The 26,071-nt window shown below is 47.1% G+C and overlaps 1 protein-coding gene across 2 annotated transcripts in view; it reads right to left on the minus strand.

The window, feature by feature from the left end:
* Positions 1–26,071, minus strand: part of LOC122800178 (WT1 associated protein) — a 1,433,819-nt gene that overhangs the window by 1,098,273 nt on the left and 309,475 nt on the right. The window lies entirely within an intron of this gene.

The following is a 26,071-nucleotide window of genomic DNA, read 5'->3' on the forward strand; positions in this document are numbered from 1 at the left end:
GACATCTATGGTTATGGTAAGATTTTACACAAACTATTCTATGTCCTTTTAGCCTCATGTTGCAGTATCCCAAACCCTTGGGTGAGTGCCAAAGTTCAACAGGAAGAAGAGGGTGGTGGTATGGAACTGTTTTCCATAACGCCATGTAGGACTGCCCTAGCAAATCCCACTCTGGATCTGGAGATGTGATCCAGTCTATAGTGTTCAGACAGAGGGCCATGTAGCTGCCTCTAGAACAGAAGCACTGTCCAGTCCTTTAAAGAAGGCTCCAGATGAAGGAATGGCTCTAGGAGTGGGCTTTAGTTTTTGAATTGAGCCGTTTCCCATGGAATGTGTAGCAAAAGGATACAGCCTTGGAAAATCCAAGCAAAAATGGTCTGTCTTGTCACCGCTTTTCCCAGAGCTCTGGGGTGAAATGAGACAAATAATTGCTCCGGTGTCCTAATGGACTTAGTCTTGTCCAGGTAAAATTTAAGTAGTCTGTGAACATCAAGGGAATGCAAGACACTCACTGTCATTCTGGGGATGTGGGGAAAAAGGTAGGCAGGTGAACCTTGATTTAAAGGACAGCTCACTGACCACCCTGGACATGGAGGGGTTGGTTCTCAGGGTCACATTATCCTTGTGGAAGAAGACAAAGGGGACATTGCAATGACGGCCCGGCCCGGAGCTCTGACACACTTCTGTCTAATGTCAGTGCCATAAGGAGTACAGTTTTCCAGGTACAGCGTTTCAGAGATGCTTTAGATGCTGGTTCAAAGGGAGCAGCAGTGAGTTTCTCTACAATTTAATTCAGATCCATGGGAGGTGGAATCGGCCTCCTGGAGGGCCCGAGGTGAAGTACTCCCTTGAGGAATAACTTTGGAAGGAGACGGGGATGCTAGAGGAGGGTCAAGAGGCAGACAGGCCAAAATAGCAGCAAGGTGGGCTTTAACAGAGGAATATACCAACCCTGCTTTCAAGAGTTCAGACAGGACAGCACTAAGGGGACCTCACTTTGAAATGAATCTAGTCATCTTTGTAGACACTAGATGGAGAATCTTTCCCACTTGGACAAATAAAATCTCCTAGTGTTAGGTTTTCCAGCCTCCTGCAGAACATTAAGCATGTCCTCAGTGTAAATGTGTCTAAAAGGGATCAAAACTCCACCACTCACAAGGTTAGATTCAGAGATTCCAAGTGGGGATGGATTAGGGGATCCCGTGTCCTGTTTGAGAAGGTCCACTCTGTGAGGTAACTTCTGATGATAGCCCCTCACTAAATATAGGAGGAACAAATGTTGTCTTGACCAAAAGGGAGTCACCAAGAATTTGGGTTTGTCATGCTGAATTTTCAACAGGACATTTTGTAGGAGTGGGAAGGGGGGACGAATGCATAGAGAAACATCCTCTTCTATGAGACAGAAGAAGCTTCTGTTGCCCTCGTTAGGGGACTGGGCGACCTGGTACAAAAGAGCGGAAGTTGTCTGTTCAGACAGGAGGCAAACATATCTATTTGTGGTGTACCCCCACTTGTGGACTATGTGTCCAGGAACACATCCCTGTGTAGCATCCATTTGCGGGATTGTGACATGGACGTGCTCAAGGTGTCTGCCTGAGTATTCTGAAAGTACAGTTTTGTACCTACCATAAATGTAGATGTCCGAACTGGATAGCATCTGCAGTCATAACAACTGGGTTGTCCTGTCGTCAGGCAGCCCTTCAGTCGGCCAGATTCCAAAGTCCGGGTCCGGCTTCGGCTGATGTCGCACTTCTCCCGACGTCATCTCTGTTGGTCTTCGGGTATAAAGGCATCAGCCGACGCCATTTTCCTCAGTGTTTCCTGCCCCAGATGCCAGTAGCCCTCTTGAAGGCTAAAAATTTGGATAGATGCCAATGTTTCCAAAAAGATAGAGGTAAACACAAACATAAGCATGTATGTACATATATACAAACAAATACACCATAAAAGACTCCCCACCAGCTAGCTATTAGGAGGGTAAACACCCTAGGAGTACCACAGAGGGGAAGGAGGGAGGGTAATCCTGACTGCAGATGCTATCCAGTTCGGACATCTACATTTATGGTAGGTACAAAACTGTACTATGTCCTTCATGGATGCATCTGCAGTCATAACAACTGGGTAGAATACCATAGCCAACTAGGGAGGAGGATAAAACTAGATTATGGTGTGTTTAGGATCCCTTGCAGTACAGCAGTGGCAAACCCTGCTCGGGATCTGGAATATAGAGGCAAATTATAATGCTTGGCAAATGTATGCACGGAGGTCCAAGTAGCCGCCTCAATAATGTCTTTGGTTGCCACTCCTCGTAAGAAGGCTGTGGTAGTGGCTGTTGCCCTTGTAGAATGAGGTCTTATGTTCTGTGGAATTGGTTTTCCATGGAAGGAGTAACAGAATCGTATGCAATTTCCTATCCATTTGGAGATTGTCTGTTTGGAAATAGCTTTTCCTTCCCTTCCTGTTGCATAGGCTACAAAAAGTTGGTCAGTCTTTCTGCTACTTTTTGTTCTGTCCAAGTAGTAGCGTAGCTGTCTATGTACATCCAAGGTATGCAGTATTCTTTCCACTCTGTTTTGTGGGTTGGGAAAGAAGGTAGGTAGGTGGATTGCCTGGTTTAAAGACACTCTGGATACCACCTTAGGCATAAATGTAGGATTAGTCCTCATGGACACTCTATCTTGGTGGAAGATTAGGAAGGGTTGCACTGCCATTAAGGCCTGTAGTTCTGAAACCCTCCTTGCTGAAGTAATTGCCAGTAGGAAAGCAGTTTTCCATGACAGGTGTTGTAGGTCTGCTGTTGCTGCTGGTTCAAAGGGTGACAGTGTCAACTTTTCTAGCACAAAGTTTAAGTCCCAAGCTGGTAATGGTGGTTTCCTTGGAGGTTTTACATTCTTGATTCCTCTGAGGAACTGCCTGAGCAAAGGGTGCGAAAAACAGGTGGATCAAAGCTGTATTCTGCTGAAATAGCTGATGCATGTATCTTGATGGAGGAGTAGGACAGGCCTGAATGAAGAAGTTCGCCAGATACTCCAGAATGTTAGGCATATCTATGTTTGACACATCTTTTCCTCTTTCAGTACTCCAAATGACAAACCTTTTCCATTTTCCAGCATAGTTCCTTCTTGTTGAAGGTCTGCGTGCTTCAAGAATAATGTCTTTAACTCTTTGGGAAAGTTCTGGATTAGCTGCTGCTATGTGATGTTCCATGCAGTCAGTTGCAACGTTTTTAGGTTTGGATGCATGATGCTGTAGTTGTTCTGAGTTAACATCAAAGGCATCAGGGGTATTGGCCACATAGTGTTCCGAGACATGCTCCTCAGCAGTGGGTACCAGTGTTGTCTTGGCCAGTTTAGAGCTATCAGGATTATCCTTGGACGTTCTTCCTTGATTTTTAGTAATACCTTGTGTATCAAGGGAAGAGGTGGGAATGCATATGCTGTTAGGCCTTTCCAGCTGAAAGAGAGCGAATCCACTTTCCATGCTAGTGGGTGGAATGTCCTTGTGCAGAATTTTTTGAGCTGGTGATTGAGAGGTGATGCGAATAGATCTATCGGAGGCATTCCCCATTTCTTTGAGATGGTCTTGAAGATGTCCGGGTGCAGCTTCCATTCGTGGGCATCCGATGTGGTTTTGCTTAATATGTCTGCTAGAGTATTTTCTTTTCCCGGTACAAATATTGCCTGTAACTGGATGTTGTAGCTGAGTGCCAGGTTCCACAGCTCCAAAGTCATTCTGCATAGGGGGTATGAATGAGTGCCTCCTTGTTTGTTGATGTACCACATGACTGTGGTGTTGTCTGTCCTTATCATCAACTGGCCCTCTTTGAGAAATGGTCTGAACTTTTGGATTGCCAGTTTTACTGCCAGCATTTCTTTTAGGTTGATGTGCAGGTGAAGTTGATCCTGTGTCCACAATCCTTGCACGCATTTGTCCAGCATGTGGGCCCCCCATCCTAGGTCTGAAGCGCCTGTTGTGATGGTCTGGCTTGCTTGACATCTGCGAAAGGGTAGCCCTGGGTTTGACTGGCATGCCTGAGCCCACCATAGGAACTCCTGTTTTAAGCATGGAATTAGTGGGATTTCTGTTTCTAGGCTGTGTCTGTGTTGGGACCATAAATTCTTTAGGTACCACTGTAGTTTTCTCATATGTAGTCTGGCAAGTGGGACCAAGATTATGCATGATGCCATGAAGCCCAAGGCCTGCAGTACTTTTCTTGCTGTTAACTTGTTCAGTTTTGTTAGTGCCAAGAAGCAAAGAGGGAGTTCTTTTTGTTTTTCTGTAGTTAGGAATGCCATTTGTTTTACTGTGTCCAATTCCGCGCCCAAGAATGTCCTTGTTTGGGATGGTATCAGCCTTGACTTTTGTAAATTGACTGTGTATCCCAGTGCTTGTAGCAAGTAAATGACCCTTTGTAAATGTGTTTTCAGCTTGCTTTTGTTGTCCCCTTGTAGCAGGCAGTCGTCCAGGTATGGGTAAATGTGAATTCCCTGTAGTCTGCAATGGGCGATTACTGATGCCAGGCATTTTGTGAATACTCTGGGCGCAGTAGATAAGCCAAAGGGCAATGCTGAGAATTGATAGTGCTCTGATCCTGCAAGAAATCTGAGGTATCTTCTGCAGATTGGTCGAATGGGGACGTGCAGGTATGCCTCCTTGAGATCTAGAGTTACCAGCCAACACTCCTTGCCCAGCATGGGAAGAAGTTGCTGTAGGGTCAGCATTTTGAATTTTGGGACAATGATGTATGTATTTAAGGTGGACAGGTCGAGAATAGGTCTCCAACTTTTTTCCTTTCTTGGAACTAGGAATAGTCTGGAGTAGAACCCCTTTCCTTGCTCTGCTGTTGGCACTCTTTCCACAGCTCTCATGTTTGCTAACTGCATTATCTGTTGTAGAGCCTCTGTTTTTTGATTTGGAGGTAGATTTGGCATTCCTCTTTTGACTGGTAAAGTGTGGAAGTGGAACCGGTAACCTTGATCTATGGTTTGTAAAATCCACTTGTCTTTTGTTAAATAGTGCCAGTTCTTTGAAAATAAGGTTAACTTGCCGCCTAGAGGAGCTGCTATTTGTTCCCTGGTAGGCGGATTTAGGGTTAAGTCACTGTGGTTGTGTTGTTGTAGTGGCAGTGGTTGTGTCTGTGCCTCTGTTGTTACCTTGCCACTGTCGTCCTCTGTAGGCACCTCCTCTGGATTGGTTTCTGCCTCTGGAACGTCTATTCCTGCCCCTTTGGGATCTTGTGGAGTCAGGAAAGGACCAATTTTTGGCAGGCCAGTTCCTGCTAAACCTTGGGGGTTGAACCTGCAAGAAATCTTTAACAGTTTGAACAGATTTTGCCTTTTCTTCCATTTTCTTCATAACCTGCTGGGCAGGTGTACCAAACAAACTTGTCTTATCCATAGGAGCATCTAGTAACTTAGCTTTAACATGATCCGGTAAAGCTTGCTCCTTTAGCCATGCATGCCTTCTTATCACTGTGCCAGTCATGGCTGATCTAAATGAAGCCTCCAGTGCATCATAGCCACATTTTAAGGAATGGTTACTAACCTGTTGTATGTTATTTACCATTTCTAATACATATTTCTTATCAAGAGATTCATCAGTGGTTAGTTTTTTTTTTTTTTTTTTTGTTAACTGATCAAGCATAAACTCTTGGTACTGTATCATGTGAAACTGACAGTTTAAAGCTCTAGCTGAGAGAGTAGATGAAGTGTAGACCTTTTTGCCCCATCTGTCTAATGACCTTGCTTCCCTTTCAGAAGGAATAGGGTTTTTAGCTATGGTCGCGGCTACTGCCTTGGGACCCTGGGATATAGTTTCGGGGTCTGCAAGTGGGGCCTTGTAAAGGTGGTGATGAGTGTCTGGTACCCTGTAAAATCTGTCTGGTTTGGCAGGGGCTGGAGGTAAAGAATCTGGTGCGGAGCAGACATCATTGAAAGCATCATCCACCACAGAGAGAACAGGAGGTATAGCTAAGGGCCTGTGCTGTGGGAGGTGCAGAAAGGTCCTAAGTCTTTTTCTGGAGTCTGAAAAATCCTGTTGCTGCCATTGGAACTGCTCTCGCATGGCATGTAAGGTTTCCCCAAAGGAGAATTCTTCTGGTGGGGAAGCAGCTGGAATGGATTCTTCAGCATCTGAGTCTTCAAAATTGGAGAAAGGAGCCTCTGGCTGGTCAGTTATGTCTGATTCATCGGCAGAATCATCAGAGGACACTGGCTCAGGGGGCTCTGCCCTAGGTCTCTTCTCTGGGGCCGAGAGGCCCTGTCTGGGTGAGATTGAGATCCTCTAATTAATGAAATTAAATCTTCTGCCAGAGTAAGCATTTGAGAACTAGAGGAGGGCCTGGTTGTAGGGGGTTTAACAGGCACTGTTTTAGTAGTCTTGGCTGCTTTAGCCCTGGCGAAGGCCTTAATGGACATGGCTGCTGGAGGCCTAGCAGCACCACGTGCTGGGGTAGAGACATCCAAGGGAATGGTGTCTGATAAGTCAGTGGCAACCACCGTAGTGGATAAAATTTCTGAGGCCGATTCAAGAGTGGTAGCAGGGGCCTCAGTTGTAGAGATAGATTCAGCTGTACTTTGATCAGTTTTCTCGGTTTCGGCTGAAACCGAGACACTCGCGGTTTGCTTAACCATGGTTTCAGCCGAAACCGCGGACCGCGAGTGTCGGTCTTTATCTTTGCGTTTTGGCAGATTGGGTAGTCGGAGGATCCGACGGCATAATGTACGCAAAATCAGAACCGAAAAACTGTTCAGCAAACTCCGACCGACGCCTAAGCGTTCGTCGGTTGAAAGAAGCACAGGCCGAACAGGCTGCTACGCCGTGGGCTGGGCCTAAACAAGGCAGACAGTAAGAGTGGAAATCTTTATGAGGTATTTGTTTCCCACAGGTTAAACAATTATTAACTTTTTCTGACATCGGCTTAGGCAAGAAAGAGTCCCCAACGGGGTACTTAGCTTTAGAAGTCTTCGAAGTAGTATTCGGTAGAAGTAATCTCTGGATCCGACCGACCGGCACTTGCGAACAGCTTCTGCTTCGGGTGCCACGCGGCAAGAAAGACTGAGGAAAATGGCGTCGGCTGATGCCTTTATACCCGAAGACCAACAGAGATGACGTCGGGAGAAGTGCGACATCAGCCGAAGCCGGACCCGGACTTTGGAATCCGGCCGAATGAAGGGCTGCCTGACGACAGGACAACCCAGTTGTTATGACTGCAGATGCATCCATGAAGGACATCTAAGGGAATACAGACTGCCTGCAGGGTGACTCCATGTTGGGCCACCAATTCCCAGGCCGGGAGTGCAAGTCTGCATTGCAATATTTTGTTCCCCCATTTGTTCACATTCCAGAAAACTGTAGTGTTGTCTAAGAATAAATTTCAGGGGGCCTTGATTCAAAATGTGTTGGAAGGCCCTCAGAGCACACATCTCTGATCCTGAAGGGCCCTGTCCATGTGCCTTGCACCTTCAAGCTGCCCATAGAAGCCCCCCAGCCTAGGTCTGAGGCATCTGTGTACATCTCCTGGGGTGAGGGGTTGTAAATGGAAGTCTAAGGTTGAGAGAGACTTAACCCAATCACCAAAGGATGTCCTTACTTGGGCATGGTAGGAAGGGAAAGTTATGGTCCAAGGGGTGGGAGTGTTGGGTCCATGTGGACCTCTGGTACCAGTGAAGTTCTCATGTACAGTGTTGCCAGTGGCAACATGGGTATACTGGAGGCCATATCTCCTAGGAGTCAGATACCATCATAGCAGAGGCGTAGAGGACAGACAGCAAGTACCGCTTCAGGCTTTCCACCTTTTGGGGTGGAAGGAATGCCCTTCATGACATCTGTCCATATTCTGCACCCCAGGAAAACTTGGTCCTGGGAGGGGTTTAGTTTGGACTTGGGGAAATTGGATGATGATCCCCAGGGACTGCAGGACAGAACTGATGTTTTGGAGATGGATGTGAAGGGAAGTGGAGCAACCTGCCTGGATCAGGAGGTCATCCAGGTATGGAAAACTCTGAATCCCTTGAACCCTGCAATAGGCTACCACTGAAGGCAGACACTTTCAGAATAGCCCTGTAGGAGTTAACAGTCCAAAGGGCAAGGCAGATAAAGTACAGTTGTGTACACTTACCATAAATGTACATGTTTGAATGTATTCACTGTTACAGTCATTACATTTGAGTTATCTGCTTGCAGGTAACCCTCAGTCGGTCTGATTAACAAAGTCTTGGGTCTGCATCGGTTGCTGTCCCTTCTTCCATGTCGTCAGAGGTATAAAACATGCAGCCAATGCCATTACAATCAGTTTTTCTTGCCCCAGATGTCAGGTGCCTCCCTATTGGGGAGAAATTAAATATAAAAGTACAATAATATAACTCCAACAAAAAAGCAAAAACACCAAAAAGGCTTTTAAGCACAGTAAAGGTATAGCCAAAAGAAGTTAGGGGGCTGGAGGGAGGGTAACCAAGACTGCAACAGTGAATACACTCAAACATCTACATTTACGGTAAGTGTACACAACTGTACTATGTTCTTCGTGTTTCACTTTTGCAGTCATCACATTTGGGTAGATTCCCAAAGCCAAGGAAGGAAAGAGGCAATTAGAGAGCATTAGGACCAGCTATCAGGCCCTGCAGGACTGCAGTGGCAAAACCAGCTCTGGATTTAGAAAAAAATTGGCAAGTGGTAATGCTTGGTGAAGGTATGTACAGAACGCAGCTTCTAGGATGCCCCTGGTAGGGACACCTCTGAGAAAGGCTGTAGAGGTATAGATGCAGCCCTGGTGGAATGTGGTCTTATCCCCTGTGGGATATGTTTTCCATGGTGCTTATAGCAGAACTGAAAGCAATGGCCTATCCACTTAGAAATGGTTTGCTTTGAAATGGCCTTTCCCTCTGCCCCTGCAGCAAATGCAACCAACAGTTGTTGAGATTTCCTGAGAGACTTAGTCCTGTCCAAGTAAAATCTAAATTGTCTGTGCACGTCCAAGGAGTGCAGTATTCGTTCCCCTTTGTTCTGTGGATTAGAAAAGAAGGCTGGCAAATGAATGGACTAATTAAGGGCCACACTGGATACCACCTTGGGCATAAAGGAAGGAAGGATTGATCCTGAGGGACACCCTGTCCGCATGAAAGATGATGAAAGGCTCCACTGCCATGAGGGCCTGTAATTCAGACACTCTTCTTGCTGAAGTGATTGCTAGAAGGAAGGCCGTTTTCCATGAAAGGAATTTCAACTCTGCATTTGCAGCAGGCTCAAAGGGAGGTAGAGTGAGCTTTTCCGATACAAAGTTAAGGTCCCAGGCTGGAGTAGGGGCTCTCCTAGGTGGTCAAGTTTTTGGCCCCTCTGAGGAATTGCTTCAGCGGTGGATGAGAGAAGAGGGGTTAGCTCTGTATTATAATGTGCTGAAATGTCCAAGGCATGAATTTTAATGGAAGGAAAGGAAAGGCCCTTGTGAAGCATCTAATATTGAAGAATGTGCGGTAAATTGGGCACTGTTGTGCCGATCCCGAGTTTGGCTCCTGAACAGAATCTTTTCCATTTTTCAGCATAGGATTTTCTAGTACTAGGCCTCCTTGCCTCCAGAATGACATCCATCACTTGCTTACTGAGGGATGCTAACTGAGAGCTCGGGTAATTAGCCAGGCTGCAAGGTTCAGGGTTTGAACCTGGGAGTGCAGAATCTGGCCCTCCTGCTGGGACAGCAGGGAAGGGGTCTGAGCAGGTGCCGTGGTTCCAGCAGTGACACTGCACAAGAGGGGGTACGTACCAGTGTTGGCATGGCCAGTCTGGTGCAATGAGTATTGTCCTTGGTTTGTCCTGTTTGATCTTTAGTAAAACTTTGGAGAGGACAGGCAGAGGGGGAAAGGCATAAAATGATAGGTTTTTCCAGGTGAAGGACAGGGCATCCACTTTCCAAGCTTGTCTGTGGGGAGTCCTTGTGCAGAATTTGTCCAATTGGTAGTTCTGAGGGGAGCAAACCGGTCTATCTCTGGGCTCCCCCATTTGTTTCTCAAAATGTTAAATCTCTTTGGTTCCAGTTTCCACTCGTGTGGGTCCATGAGATTTCTGCTTGGGTCGTCTGCCAGTGTATTTAGCTTGCCTGGCAGGAACTGAGCTTGCAGATGCACTTGGTAGCTCAAGGCTGTGTTCCACAGAGCCATGGCTAGTCTGCAGAGAGGGTATGACTGGGTCCCCCCCTGCCTGTTTATGTACCACAACTGTGGTGTTGTCCGCCTTTGCCAATAATTGTCCTGGAAGAATGTGGTCCTTGGCTGTCAGAGAATTCTGTACAACTAACATTTCTTTTTGACCGATATGCAGGTGCATTTGACTTGGGTTCCATTTGCCCTGAATGCACTGCCCTGCCAAGTGAGCCCCCCATGCATAGTCTGATGCATCTGTTAGGGTCTGGGCGGCAGGGGTACAGTGAATGGCAGTCCCTTGTTGTGGTGGCAGGCCTCTACCCACCAAAGGAACTCTGTCTTTAGACAAGGGATGATAGGAATCATTGATTGTAGGTCCTGAGAATGTTGACACCATAGGCTTTTTAGATACCACTGTAGTTTCCTCATATGCAGTCTTGCATATGGAATTAGTATAATGCAAGAGGCCATGAACCCCAGGGCTTGCAGTATTTTCCTTGCAGATAGCTGGGTCTTTGTGGCAAGTAGTCTGAAGTAGGCTGTTAAATAAACTTGATTCTCTGGTGTGAGGTAGGCCATCTGGGAAGTTGTATTCAAGCTTGCTCCCAGGAATACAATTTGTTGGCAGGGTACTAGATGCAACTTCTTTTCGTTTATGGTGTACCCCAGAGAAGTTAGTAATTTCTTTACAAATGCCAGATTTAATAGTACTGTCCTGGCTTTCCGCCTGAATTAGGCAATCGTCCAGGTATGGTTATATTTGAATATTTCTTTGCCTGCAGTATGCAATGACTGGAGCTAGGCACTTTGTGAATACACTGGGCACAGTAGATAAGCCAAAGGGCAGTGCCGAGAACTGATAGTGCATGTAGCCTGCTTTGAAGTGTAGGTATTTTCTGCAAGATTCCCTTACTGGGATGTGCGGGTACGCTTCCTTTAAATCCAGTGTTGCCAACTAGGAATTTTTGCCAAGCATGGGAAGCAGCTGATGAAGAGTTAGCATTTTGAATTTTGGGATTACCAAAAAGGTGTTTAGGATAGACTGGTCCAGGATAGGATGCCAGCAATTGTCTTTTCTGGGTACCAGGAAAAGCCTAGAGTAAAAACCTTGCCCCCATTCCTCTTCTAGGACAGATTGAATAGCCCTGATACTTGAGAGAGAACCTGCTTTTGAGCCTCTGCTCACTGACCTGGGGGTAGGTCTGGCCAACCGTTTGGTGTTGGTAAAGAGTGGAAGTGGAATCTGTACCCTTGGGAAACTATATTTAAAACCCATTTGTCTTGAGTAATGGAGTTCCCAGTTTTTTGCATGCAGAGCGATCTTTCCCCCTAAAGGATCAGTCAGTTGATCAGGACTTGGAAGGTTTAAAGTTAAGTCATTGTGACAGTTTACCATAGGGTGGTGTCTTACTACTTCCAGCTTTGTAAGTGGGAGCCCCCCACTGCTTAGGCCTGTGAGTACCTTGAGACTGAAGCCTGGGTTTGGACTGAAGGCCTGAAAGAGGCAGGAAAGGACCAATTCTTAGAAGGCCAGTGCCTACTAAATCTGGGAGGCTGTCTTGTTTTTCGGCTTTTCAAGGTTAGGGGTCACCACAGCGAAACTCCGGTCCGCTAATGATTGGCAGAAGATTTTCACGAACGCAGAGGTGCCAGCACGACATTCAACTTTCAACGAAGGCATGCCCATTTACTCAACTCCTGGTCATCAGAGAAAACAGAAATTTCAGAATCCTGATCAGAAGGAAAATCAGTTCTAGGTCTCTTAGAGGGAGAAAGGTGGCTTCCCCTGATTAGAGTAATAAGGTCTTCAGCCATTCTTATTTGTTTTTTAGGCATAGGAGCCTGACCATGCGGTCTGGGCATCTGTTTTCTAGACGTGGATCGAGTTTTAGGCCTTGAAGATGGAGGAGGTTTAATATGCAAGTCAGTAGGCCTGAATACACCCTCAGAAGCCAGTGCCTGCACAGCGGCTCCAGACCCATCCAAGGTAGACACCGCCGCAGGTTCCACAGTCGAAGCATCTCGCGGCATACCAGGGTCTCAGTAGAGGCCTGTGAATCTGAAGTAGCATGTATCAGGGGCTGCGAAAGCACCCGAGTACCAGCGAACTGGCGACTAGCTTAACAGAATTGTCATTGGCAGCTTTGGATCTATGTGGTCTGTCTTTATCTTTGCATTTTTTCGGAATGTCGGTAGTCGAGTGGCTTACCGAAGCCATCTCTGGATACCTGAGCAGAGTACCAAAATATTTAGATGCGAAAATGAACGGACGACGAATAGTTTGAGGTTTGAATAAAGGCACAAAACCAACAGCGAGGTACGTTGTTGTCTGGGCCTAAGCAAGGAATGCGGTACGAATGAAAACCTTTAAGGAGGTATTTGCTTTCCACAAGAAATACAATTATTGACTTTTACTGACATCGGTTTAGAGCAAGAAAAAGTTTCCCCAACGAGGTACTTAGCTTAGTTGAAGACTTTGATTCTGAAACCCGAAAACGAAAATTTCAGGAGTCTGCCGACGGGCACTTGCGAACTGCTTTTGCTTCAGGCACTGCACGGCAAGAAAGACTGATGTGATGGTGTCGGCTGCATGCTTTATACCCCTGACTACCTGACGTCATGGAAGATGAGACAGCAACCAACGCAGGACCCAAGACTTTGATAATCAGGCCGACTGAGGGCTACCTGCAAGCAGATAACCCAAATGTGATAACTGCAACAGTGAAACACAAAGAACATCCAGGTAGTCACAGACTACTTGGCCTGAAACAGGTTTCTGAACTGGGGTCTGAGGAGGCCTGGAACGAGGCTGCTCCTTCCTTGGGTTCTTTTTGCTACTAGAATGAGAAGTGGGAGCAAAATATTTCCAAATTAACTGTTTTGGTGGGATAATTCCCATGGAATTTAGGGATTGGAGACAATGTTTTAAGTCTTGTAATTCCTTCCCCTTCTGCTGAAGAGTTTTGAAAAGCGCTGCCACTTTGGCTCTAAAAAGGGCTGAACTGATATCAGGTAGGGTTGGAGTCTCAAAGAATATCTTCTACGCACTGAGGCAGAAGCTGCAGATATGGCAGAGGCCTCTGCACCATCACAGCTGCATCTGATAGTGTGTCTTGTCACCTGAGAGGACAAGGAGATGAGGCTAGATATTTGAGCCTTAAAAGGCAAGTCTGGGAGATCAGATAAAACTTTAGAAACCTGGGACAAAAAGGCCCGGACATACTTAGACACGCGTGTCTGGTAGTTAATCACCCTAAAAGCCAAAGTGGCAGAGGTGTATACTTTTTGTTAATGCATTTCAAGGTCTTACTCTCCTTATCAGTGCGAAGTACAGAAGTGGAGGGAAGTAATCTGGAGGATTTGTCTGCAGAGACTAAAAATAATGCCAAGGTCTGCAACAAGGCATTTAAATCAGAAATTTGGCCCCTTTTGGGACCTTATAAAACTGTCAGGACCTCTAGCGATTGGTGGTTGGGAATCAGGGTTTTTACAGGCTGCAGTGAAGGCGTCCAAAAAGGCTGCAAGACTGGAGGGATGGCAAAAGGTGAAGGGGTGTCCATTTGTAAGAGTTTATAATACCTCTTTTGAACCTCAGACATTTTAGAGAAATCCCATTAAAAAAATTTTAGAGATGGTTTCACCAAAGGTGAGGTTCTCTCCTGGGGAGCCTGCCTCAGCACAGTCCTCCTCAGGGGAGGCACTCAACAGCGGAAGGCATACTCAACAGCAGAAAGCAACTTAAGAGGCATAAGAAAGGGAGTCCTCTGAACAGGAATCTGAAGAGTCCTCAACTTTAAGAGGAAGAGGATCTTCAGTCGAAGGCCTAGGACTGACAACTGGAGGGGCAACCAGAAGGGAAGCAGGTATAGAAGGCTAAAGGGCCATGAAAGCATTAAATAAGCTTTGAAAGAAAGCTTGCTAATCAGGCAGGCTTTCTGAAGGAGGAGAGAGATGTTTTGTCTTTAGGCCTTACGCCCTACAACCCTACCTCTTCCTTAAAGAAACTAAAGAGGGCCTAGGTTCAGACTGTTCTAACGCTGTGGAAGGACCGGTCTGTATTCGGTTGCGAGCCAAGGTTCCCCCTCATCATCAGCACCCAACGTCTGCAAAACCTCCACTGACATGCTTTCAGTCCTAGGTTCTGTGGCCTACTAAACACACTACCAGCTATACCTAACTCGGCTGGTTCCGTACGTTCCTCCAGGTGAACATCAGACATAGGAGGAACATCTGGTGGAGGAGGTGCAGCAGTAAGTTCAGACCTGGAAACTTTGCCTTTATTTGGTGGCTCGGTCTGACCGGATGGCCTTTCCATCACCACAGCCGGACGTTTAAGACACTGGTTTTCCAAGTAGATGTTTAGGGCATGCAGATGACAGAGAAGTCTCTTCGGAATGAAGGCTTGACAAATCGTGCAGGTTTTATGGTCGTGGTTGGGCCCTGGACAGAAAAGGCAGAGGTCATGGGTGTCCTTATAGAGGATCAGACATCCGCACCTACACTGCCCTTTTCAGGATGACATGAACCTAAGCAGGCATGCGGTGACCAAAGAGAGAAGAAAATGGCCCCAACTGGGTACTTATCTTAAATTCGAAAATCTGACAACAAAAACAGCAGGAAGACCCGACGTTCAACTAGCAGCAGAGAAGTTCTGAGGAAAGGTATGTGCACACGACATATTTATGGCCCACGCACCCTACGGCCAATGTCACATGTACCTTGCAGTGACTAAAGCTTTTGTATACTGGCCGGACATTCGGGTAACTAAGCAGAGGATAACCAAAGGTCATGAATACTGCAACACGGGAGTAGAAGGACATCAGTTGTAACTGTCAGCAGTACACGATGCAGCAAGGATCATTTACTGCAGTGAGGGTTTTCACACCTCAGGATGCATGTATGTGGTAAAAGGTCTGTCAATTCCTTTAGAACTACAAAAGGAACCCTTTACAAAAGCCTGCTATTTAACCACTTTCTTTTCCTGGAAGTAGCTAACAGCCTTGTGTAACAGAACAAACCCACAGATACAAACGAGGCTCACTCAAGGAAACAGAAGCAGCTCTGTTACAGAAGGTGCGTTAGATGACGGTGCTTACACTCCTGCTAGTCTACCATAATGGCAGGAAGAAAACATTTCCTTATATAAAATCTAAGTTTGTAAAGCATGCCCCTGAAATATGGGACATCTACAAACTCAAATTACTAAAGGCTGAAAAGTAAATAAATCTCTCTCAAATGCTTACCTCAAATAATAACACGACATGACTGGATGATTGGCCATTCGCTCCTGTTATGTGAGGTAGGGTAACCATTAAGAAACACACACACATGCTAACAAGCAGCATGGCATTCTTTTCCAAATTCTGAATCACATCCATTTCAATGGGAAACTATAGCATAACATTATTTTGCTGGTGCAATTAATGCACCAGAAGAATTATTTTGCAAGTGCACAGAGATTTTTTTTTAATTGTCCTACAGATTTAAACTGTGGCTTGTATGTGTACCTTGAGATCTCTCTCGCACACCCCACTTCTACTGGCAACCCCTAATCTGGCCTTGCTCATGATCAACTAAAAGAAAACCCAGAGTAAGTACTGCATAACCAGATATTCCATGTAGTAGCACATATAATTTTACCAATTTGTTACACCCAAACTATAATGAGGACTACAGTCGAGCCATTTTGCTCCCACAACCAGATTTTTTACCACCGTAAAATGACAAAACCGAGGTACAACAAATTAAGCGACTTTTTTTTTACATGGAAATGCTATACATCACCAATTTCAATGACTCTGGGAACCAGCGTCCGTTTTTACACTAAATTATTCAGATTAAGAAATTTTCCAGACAGATTAAAATCTTATTCTAGATAAGACAGCTGAACCTTTTACTTTTGAAGAGTACTCAAAACAAGAAGTTATGTACTCACCATAACGTTCGATGTATGTAGTCCATCTCACCTCACATTCTTACTCACAGGTTCGGAGCCGAATATCGGCTCCGACTCGGCCAACTTTTACTTTCTAGCACAAAGTCTCTTACTGGCTGGGCTAAACAGGTATCCCATGCTGCACTGCTCCATAGCCCCAGATCTAGTTTGCTGCAAACCCACAATCACACCTCATGCATAACAACCCAGTACAGTAGAACACTATCAAGGGGAATAAGAAAAACAACTACCATTGAAGGGTACTCAAACACCAATTCCAGCCTCCAAATCTTCCAGGAAGGGGGCAGGTGGGAGGGTACGTAAGAATGTGAGGAGAGATGGACTACATACATCGAACGTTACGGTGAGTACGTAACTTCTTGATGTTATGTAGTCCAATCTCGCCTACATTCTTACTCACGGGACAGCGTCCCCAGCACCTCTATCCTGGGAGGCTCAAAGGAAGACACTCCTGAGGACTGTGGAACCAAAGGAAGCCCGGCCCCTAGAAGCCACGTCCAGTTTGTAATGAGTAATAAAGGTGTGAGGGGAAGCCCACGTGGCTGCAGCACAAAATATCATCCAAAGATAGCCTGGCATGGTAAGCTATCGACGCAGAAACAGCCCTAGTAGAGTGAGCCTTGATGGGGAACGGTAGATTTCTGCCTGCTGAGGAATAAATAAAGGAAATACAATTTGAAATCCATCTGGAGATTGTAACCTTGGAAATAGGGGATCCTGCTCTACTTTCTGAAAAAGACACAAATTGGTCAGCTTTTCATAGTTCTGTCCTGGGTAAGTAGAATCGTAATTGCCTGTGCACGTCCAATTGATGAAATCTAAACTCTGCTTTGTTCGAGAATTGAGGGAAGAAAACTGGCAGTTCAACAGACTGACTGAGATTAACAGCAGATGTTACTTTAGGAAGAAAGGACGGATTAGGTCCAAGAGAAACCCTGTCCTTATGGAAGATTAAATACGGGGGTTTGATGGACAGAGCTTGAATCTCTGACGCCCGTCTGGCTGATGTGATGGCTATTAGGAAAGCAGTCTTCCAAGACAGAAACTTTAACTCACAGGAGGCAGCCGGTTCGAAAGGTGGGGAAGTCAGGGCTTGCAAAACAAAGTTTTGATCCCAGGGCATGATAGGTTCTGACACAGGAGGCCGAAGTAACAACGTGCCCTTCAGAAAGGTTCTGACACAGGAGGCCGAAGTAACAACGTGCCCTTCAGAAAGGCCTTAGAGTTTATGGGCCATAAGGGAAGGCTCGTAGGAGGTATGAAAATTAGAAATAGCAGCCAGCTGCACTTCAATGGTAGCAGGAGCAGAACCCTGCCGAAAGAGCATGAAAAAAAATCCAAAACAGCAGGAATTGGGGCTGTGTAATGGTCAAGTCCTTTGGCATGAGCCCAAATGGAAAATCTCTTCCATTTGCTGGAATAAATCTTCCTGGTGGAAGACATGAGAAGAGGATAAAATGTGCACCACCTCAGGTGAAAAACGATGAAGTCTGACTGACGACGGAAGTGGAGTAGCCAGGCTGTCAACCTGAGGGTCCGCAGGGAGGGATGGAACTGTCCCGACATGTGCATCAGTAGGTCTGGTACTGGGTCCAGAATCGAAGGACTGTCCACCGCAAATTGAAGAAGAAAGGCGAACCAGACTTGGCAAGGCCAGTGTGGGGCAATTAGAATCATCTTGCTTCCCGAGGATATGGCTTTCTGAATCTCTCTTGGTAACAGAGGAAACGGAGGGGAAAGCATAGAGCAGACCGGAGGGCCAATCGTGGACTAGAGCGTCCCTGGGTGCCTCCCCCTGTGGGGGGGGGGGATCAGGGTGAAGTAGCTGCTGCATTTGGCATTGAGGGGATTGGCAAAAAGATCGCAGCAAGGCTGACCCCCCCCCCTGCTGAAAATCTGTTCTGCAACCAGACTGTTCAGGGACCACTCGTAAAGCATCAGAATAGCTCTGCTCAGCCCGTCTGCCATCACATTGGCCTTCCCCGGAATGTGCGTTGCCACTAGAAACCGTTGGGAAGACACTGCCCACTGCCACACTCGCATGGCCTCTCTGCACAGGGGGTAAGATCTGGTTCCTCCTTGCTTGTTTAGGTACCACACACAGGACATGTTGTCCGAGTGAATTGCAATCGTTCCCAGAGGAAGAGAGCTCTGAAGTGCCCGCAACACCAATAACACCACTCTCCTCTCTAAAACATTGATGTGCAGATGTACCTCGTGATCTTGCCACGTGCCTCGGACCGTCCTGCCAAGATAATGCCCCCCCACCCCATCTGGGAGGCGTCCGTGGTCACCGTGGTGACAAGTGACGGAGAAACAAATGGTTTTCCCTCGTTCAGATTGGTGGAACATAGCCACCAACGGAGATCCTGTTTGCATCGGTCCGTGAGTAGGATCTGGTGGGAAAGTGGGAGCTTCTGGAAAGACCATTGGGCAAAGAGAAGCCACCGAAGAAGCCTCGTGTGTAATCTCGCTAGAGGCACTAACATAACGGTAGCTGCCATGGATCCCAGAAACTGAAGCAACCATCTCGCGTGTACTTTCCTGAGGAGTAATAATGAGTGAACCTGATTCTGCAACACTCAGATCCTTTCTTGGGGCAGGAAGGCCCGCATTTGGACGGTGTCTAGCTCTGCGCCTAGACATGTGTCACGCTGTGAGGGCAGCAAGGCAGATTTTTCCCAGTTCAAGGTAATTCCTAGTTGTTGACAGAGGGTAATGGTAGCGTCCCTGGTCCGGATAAGAAGATGCCTGGTGGGGGCGGTGAGGAGCCAGTCATCCAGGTATGGAAACACTTGTAATCCTTGACGTCTCAGGTGAGCTGTCACCACCGCCAAGCACTTGCTGAACACCCTGGGGGCTGTGGTGAGACCAAAGGGCAGGGCACGAAACTGAAAATGACTGGCTCCCAGCTGGAAGCGTAAGTGACTCCTGGATGCCCTGTCCATTTTGATATGGTAGTAAGCATCCTTGAGGTCGATGGAGCACATCCACACTTTTCCCAGCAATGGGAAAATGGACTGAAGGGTGACCATTTGGAACTTGGAATTCAGAACGTAGTGGTTTAATCGGCTGAGATCTAGAATGGGTCTCAGGTCCCCTTGTTCTTTTCGACACCAAAAAGAGTCTTGAGTAAGACCCTAATCCGATTTGGTCTGAGAGGACAGGTCGGATGACTCCTTTCTTTAACAGCTTTGACACCTCTAATGCTGCGTGATCCCTTTGACTGGGTGTAACGTCCAGGATTCTCCTGACTGGAGGGGGATCTGACAAAAAGGGAATGGTATCACCTCCAGAAACTATTCGTAGCACCCATCGATCCTGGGTGATGCTTTCCCAGGCTTCCGGGTACAACGAAATGCGGCCCCTGACTGGCTCTGGAATAGCAGTCGGGCAACACATCAGGAACGATGGCAAGAGGAACCGCAAAAGGAATCACGGTCTCCCGAGTTGCGGGGGCCTCCCCTGCCTCTAGGGCGACGTCTTCCAGAATAACCTCCCCCTCCTCTGCCTCTGGAGGGGGACTCCCCTTGTGCAGCAGGGAAAAACTTCTGTGATTTCTTGAACCACATCTTCCCTTCTCTGAGCCTTGGGTAAGGCCTAGAGGGAAGGGAAAAACTGACCCCTACGGCAGACAGGGTCTTTCCCTCTTGCTCGCATCTGGTGAGGGTGTCTTTCACTTTGGTCCCAAAAAGTGAGGACCCATCAAAGGGGGAGTCAGTGAAGGAAGACTTGAAGGCCTCCGCGAAAAGACGGGCGCATCCAGGCTTGCCTCCTGAGGGCTATTCCCGAACTAGCTGCCCTACTCGCCCCCCCCCCCCCGGCTGCATACGAAATGAGCCTCATGGACGAGTTGACAATCGAATTGAGGGTAGACACCTGGGCGTTAACCGTGTGCGCTAATGCCTCAGGTACGTTACCCGCTACAGTATCTCCCAACTCCTTGAGGAGACCTCTCTGTAGCCAAGTAAAATGACAAAGGTAGTTCAGCGACCGCAGGGTGAAGGTCGCTGATGAGAGGGTATGCTTCCCGTACCGGTCCATGCTCCTAGACTCCTTGTTAGGAGGATGGACGGAGGAAGAAGACTCAGCTACTTCCTGCTGTGTGGCCGCCACCATCATGGCATCTACAGAAACCCCTTTGGACAGGAACTCTTTCCCCGAGGGGGCAGAAAGAAACTTATTGGGCCTTCTGGGCACAGGTTCCACCGAATCTTCTCCCACACCCTTCAACAAATTAAATCCAGGAGCTCGTCTGATGGGTGAAGACACCCAGGAGGCGGAGGGTTGAGCACCAACAGCCTTGAGGAATACAGACGCCTCCTCAGAGGGGGGTTTGGACGGACAGTCGCCTGTCTCAATATCCCCAGGATGTTGGAGAAAGAGACGTCATCGGAGGACAACTTGGGGGACCCCTCTGACTCCTCGAGGTCGGTATCAGAAGTGAGAGACTCGTCCCGGGAGTCTATGTGCTTCCTCTTGCACAACTTCTTTCTGGGGGGCTCCTCAGGCACGGACTCTGAGGGACCCTCGGAAAGTTGGGGACCGCTCATGGGGGTATCCCCAGACCTCTGGGCTCCATCTACGGATAGGGGGACATCAGAGTCTCTAGCCGGCGAGGAAGGGGATGGAATGCCCGATCCGGGTGACGTAACTGAAGATCTGGCCAGTGCGCTCCTCATGGCCTCGAAGGCGGATCCCCCCGAATCAGAGGACTGACCTCCAAGGCCATGACCAGAGTCTGGGTTCCCCGAGCCGATGTGCCGAGGGGGAGGCTCAGAACAGACAGATGTCCAGAAGTATCCCCCTCGGGCCAGATAGAGGAACCCAGAGTACCGAAACCTGTGGACGGAGTCAACATGGTTGGAGCAGACGTCGGCACCGATAAACCCTTGAGGGGTATCGGAGCCGGCACAAGAACATCACTAGGAGCGGAGCACTCCGGCTCCAAAGACAAGGAAGTGCTCTGAGGACAAACCATCGACACAAGCATTGGGACGGGCTCAGGGGCCAACTGGGTTGGAGCCGAAAATAATTGTGCCAACACCGGCGACTGCAGGAGCCTCTGAACCACCTATCGACATCCAAATCAGAAAACCTGGATGATTTGGAGAACAGAGAGGGGGATTGGGATCTCCTATCAGGACAACCATGCCTAACACTGGGAGACCGGCTCCGAATGGGTTCCAATAAAATTGGAACCGAGGTCGATTCCAGCACAACAGATATCTCCTGCGGCCCCGAGGACAGAGGAACCGAGGAGGTAGAGTCCAGTTTAGAAGTTTTCTCAGTTGGGTCCGAGGAGACAGACTGAGCCGGAGATCTTTTCTTCGCCTTCGAATCTTTAGACTTGGACTGAGTACTAGAAGTAGAGTCCAAGGACTCCTCAAACGAAGGTTTTAGGAGTCTCTTCAATATAAGTTTATTTTTCCTTTCCTTTAGCACCCTCGGAAAGGAAGCATGGCAGACGCTACAGGATTCTTGCAAATGAATTGCTCCTAGGCAATACACACATATGGAATGTCCATCCGTAATGGACATCTTATAGTTACATTTGGAACATTTCTTAAAACCCGAAGATTTATGTTCCTTTTGATCCTTAGACATCTCAACTAGAATTCTAAACACCAAGACCAAGAGATGACCTAGTCAGAAAAACAACAAAGGCGGGAAACTATCACTAGACACAAAACCAAAAGAACCTCCAAGTAAAACGGTTCTTTGAAAAGCTTACAACACACAAACTCAACCAGGAAAAAAACTACACACTACAAATCAGGACACCAATAAGAGCAAAAGTAAAACACTACACAAAAAGGAGGACTAGGTCCTCTAATTTAAACGGGCCTGGCCCACCGGAACAGTTAGGGATACCAACTACACACTCACAGACAATACTTCAACAATAACAAGAAGAACTAGCTATAAAAATAGCTTTTGTTTGAATAGCAACAATTTTCTGAAGAGAAAATAGAAAATAAGAGGTACTTAGCCACAGCCAAGCGAGAACACGTCCAAGCTACACGAGTGGCAAACGAGATCTGGGGCTATGGAGCAGTGCAGCATAGGATACCTGTTTAGCCCAGCCAATAAGAGACTTTGTGCTAGAAAATAAAAGTTGGCAGAGTCGGAGTAGATATTCGGCTCCGAACCAGTGAGTAAGAATAGGCGAGATTGGACTACATAACATCTGCAGTTATAGCAAGTCTGCACATCAGTTCCCTGCACTACCTTTAAAAGCATTGAAAAAAAGCAAACTATACTCAAACTGCCAGTGACTAACATGCATACTCAATAAAGCAGATTCAAGTAAATTCTTGTATCCTGTAATGGTCCATAGCTTATTCCAATCAAATGGGTAAAGAAAAAGAAGTTATGTACCTACCATAACGTTCCATGTTAGTGGTCTTCTTCTCACCTTCTTTCTTGCTGGTTGGTTTCTGAGTCTATCCTCAGCTCCGACTCGGCCATCTTCAAAAGCTCGAGAGCTGTTTACTGGCTCAAGGCTACCCTATATCCCATGATGCCCAGCGCTAGTAACCCAGACCTCATTTGAAAAAGCTATTCCAGACATACTAAGGAAGAATTCTGCCCTAGAAGCCCCTTGGGCTTAACTGTGAAGTTCTCTAAGCAGAAAGGGACAACCAGAGAAGGTTCAGCCAATGAAATCTGAAAGGGGAGCTCCACTCGATCCACTAGGATAGGGGGATGGAGGGTGGGACGTGAGAAGAAGACAACTAACATGGATTGTTATGGTAGATACATAACTTCTTTATGTTAAGTTGTCTATATCGCCTTCATTCTTGCTGGTTGGGACAGCGGCCCTAGCACCTATTATCCTGGGTGGCTCAGTGGAACAGACTCTTCAGAACAGTGGAACCAAATTCCGCTCTATATCTGGAAACCATGTCTAGTTTATAATGAGAAATGAAGGTATGTGGGTTAGCCCACGTAGCCGCTGCACAGACAGATTCCATGGGCAACTTAGATTGGAAGGCCACTGAGGTGGCCAATGCCCTAGTAGAGTGGCTTTTTGGTTTGATCGATAGTTCTTAGTTTCTCAGCTAGTAAATGAAAGAAATAATGTGAGACCAACCACCTAGATAATGTTACCTTTGAGACTGGAAGGCCCCGTCTGCCCTCAGCATAGGAAGGGAAGAGTTGGTCCGACTTCCTGATGTCCTTTGTCCTATGCAAATAAAAACGTAGTTGTCTGTGGACATCTAACTGGTGCAATTTATATTCTGCCTTATTGGTGTGATTAGGAAAGAACACGGGAAGGGCTATGGATCGATTTAAATTATTTTTGTGAACAAACCTTAGGAAGGAAGGAAGGATTGGTCCTTAGAGTGACCCTATCGTTATGAAAAACTAAAGTATGGGGGACAAATACATAAAGCCTGAAACAAGAAACACGTCTGGCAGAAGTAATGGCTACCACAAAAAAAGTGTCTTCCAGGATAAAAACTTTATGGAGCAAGATGCCGCAGGTTGAAAAGGTGGCAAGATTAGGGAAGCTAGCACCAAATTTAGATCCCACGGAGGTGGTGGGTCCCTGATTGGGGGCCTAAGCAGAGTGGTTCCTTTGTGGAAGGCTTTACACAGCTTATGAGACATAATGTTATTAGAAGACAACCCAATGTGAAAATTCGAAACGGCAGCTAACTGAACTCGGACTGTAGCAGAAGTGGAACCAGAATGAGAGAGTTCCGCAAAAAATTCCAACATCTCGTGGACAGGGGCTGAAATGGGATCCATGTTCTTAGCCTCTGCCCAGCAAGAAAAACGTTTCCACTTGCTAGCATAGGTTTTCCTAGTTGTGGATTTGTGCAATGAGATAATTTCCCGCACAGAGGAGGAAATATTAGGAAGCCTGGCTAAGGTTGGAAGTGGAGCAACCAAGCTGTGAGCTGGAGTGTTTGAAGAGAACGATGCAGTCTGCCCGACTGATGAATCAGAAGATCTGGAATAGGATCCAGAATCCAAGGCTGCTCGAGAAGGTAATGATGCAGGAATGGGAACCATATCTGTTGAGGCCAGTAAGGGAAAATGAGGATCATTCTGCAACCCAACGCAGTCGCTCTCTGTATGAGTTTGGATATTAGGGGAAACGGAAGGAAAGCGTAGAGAAGTCCCTGAGGCCAATCGTGGACTAGAGCGTCTCTGGGGGAGTGCCCGGGAAGTGGAAGAAGGGAGAAGAAATTGCTGCACTTGCTGTTGAAAGGTGTGGCGAACAGGTCACAGCAAGGCTGCCCCCATTTGCGAAATATTTGTTCCGCAATTACATGATTCAGAGACCACTTGTGAGGCATGAGAATTGCTCTGCTGAGCCAGTCTGCGATGACGTTGGAACTCCCAGGGATGTGTGTTGCGATCAGAAAACGTTGGGAAGAGATCGCCCATTGCCAGAGTCTGAGTGCTTCTCGACAGAGGATAGGACCTGGTTCCGCCCTGCTTGTTGATGTACCATACCACTGACATATTTGTCAGTTAGAACTGCAATGGTCCCGGGAGGGAGAGAGTCCTGAAGGGCTTGCAACGCTAAAAGCACTGCTCTCATCTCCAAGACATTTATATGCAAATGGTACTCGTGAGGCTGCCAGGTGCCTTGGACTGTCCTGCCCTGATAATGCCCCCCTCCCCACCCTATCAGGGAGGCATCCGTGGTCACTGTGGCAACTGGAAGGGATAGCACAAATTGTCTGCCTTGGGACACTGATGGGGAAGACCATCCACCAAGCGAGGTGCTTCTTGCAAGCTTCTGTGATCATAATCTTGTGAGACATGGGAAGCTGTTGTAAGGACCACTGTGTGAAAAGAAGCCACTGAAGGATTCTCATGTGAAAGCAGGCCAGGGGAACAAGAATAGCTGACGCCATGGAACCCAGTGTTCGGAGGACAAACCTGACTTGAATCGTTTTGCAGGTTAATAAAATCTGTACTTGCTGGCGAATTAGTGATATCCTGTCTGGTGGAAGGCTCGCAAACATGTTCCTTGTATTTAGATTTGCGCCTATATAAGTGATATGCTGACAGGGCAGCAATGCAGATTTTTGGAAATTTATTGTGATACCTAGCCTGGAACAAGTTTTGATAGTGTAGTCCCTGGCTTGCAGAAGGTGATGTCTGGTGGAAGCAGTGAGGAGCCAGTCTAGATATGGAAACACCTGGAATCCCGGACGTCTCAGGTGAGCCGTAACCACTGCAATGCATTTGGTGAACACCCTGGGGGCTGTGGTGAGACCAAAGGGCAGAGCTCTGAACTGATGACTGGCCCCCAGCCGGAAGCGAAGGAATCTTCTGGAGTGTCTGTGTAATTTGATGTGGTAGTACGCACCCTGAAGATCTATAGAGCACATTCAATTGTCCTGACCCAGGAAGGGTAGAATGGACTGTACCGTGACCATCCGAAACTTTGTTCTTTGTACAGATCTGTTTAATCTGCTGAGATCCAGAATGGGTCTCCTGTCCCCTGTCTTTTTTGGTACCAAAAAGAACCTGGAGTAAGTTCCGGATCTGAGCTGGTCTGCCGGGACTTCCTGGATGACTCTTGTGTAGCAGCTTTGAAATCTCTGTGGTTGCTTGTTCCCTTAGATTGGGTGGAACATCTGAAAGGGATCTGTTTGATGGTAAAGTTCAGTTTTGTACCTACCATAAATGTAGATGTTAGAGTGCATTCACTGCTGCAGTCATTACACTTGGGTTATCCTGCCATCAGTCGGTCCCGCAGTCGGCCAGAATTCCAAAGTCTTGGTCCGGCGTCAGTTGCTGTCACTTCTTCCCTGACGTCAGTGCGCCAGGGGTACACAAGATGCAGCCGATGCCATTTTCTTCAGTTTTTCTTGCCCCAGATGTCAGGTGCCCCAAAATAGGTAGGCAATACATATTGCTAACAAAACTTACATAAGAAATAAAAACACCTTCTGTTACAAGAAAATACACCACATTGGTTGTATAGGATAGAAAGGTATAGATAAGGTCT

This window comes from Protopterus annectens, chromosome 1.part0 (genome assembly GCF_019279795.1).
Source record: "Protopterus annectens isolate FY-2018-M chromosome 1.part0, PAN1.0, whole genome shotgun sequence".
Lineage (NCBI taxonomy): Eukaryota > Metazoa > Chordata > Ceratodontiformes > Protopteridae > Protopterus > Protopterus annectens.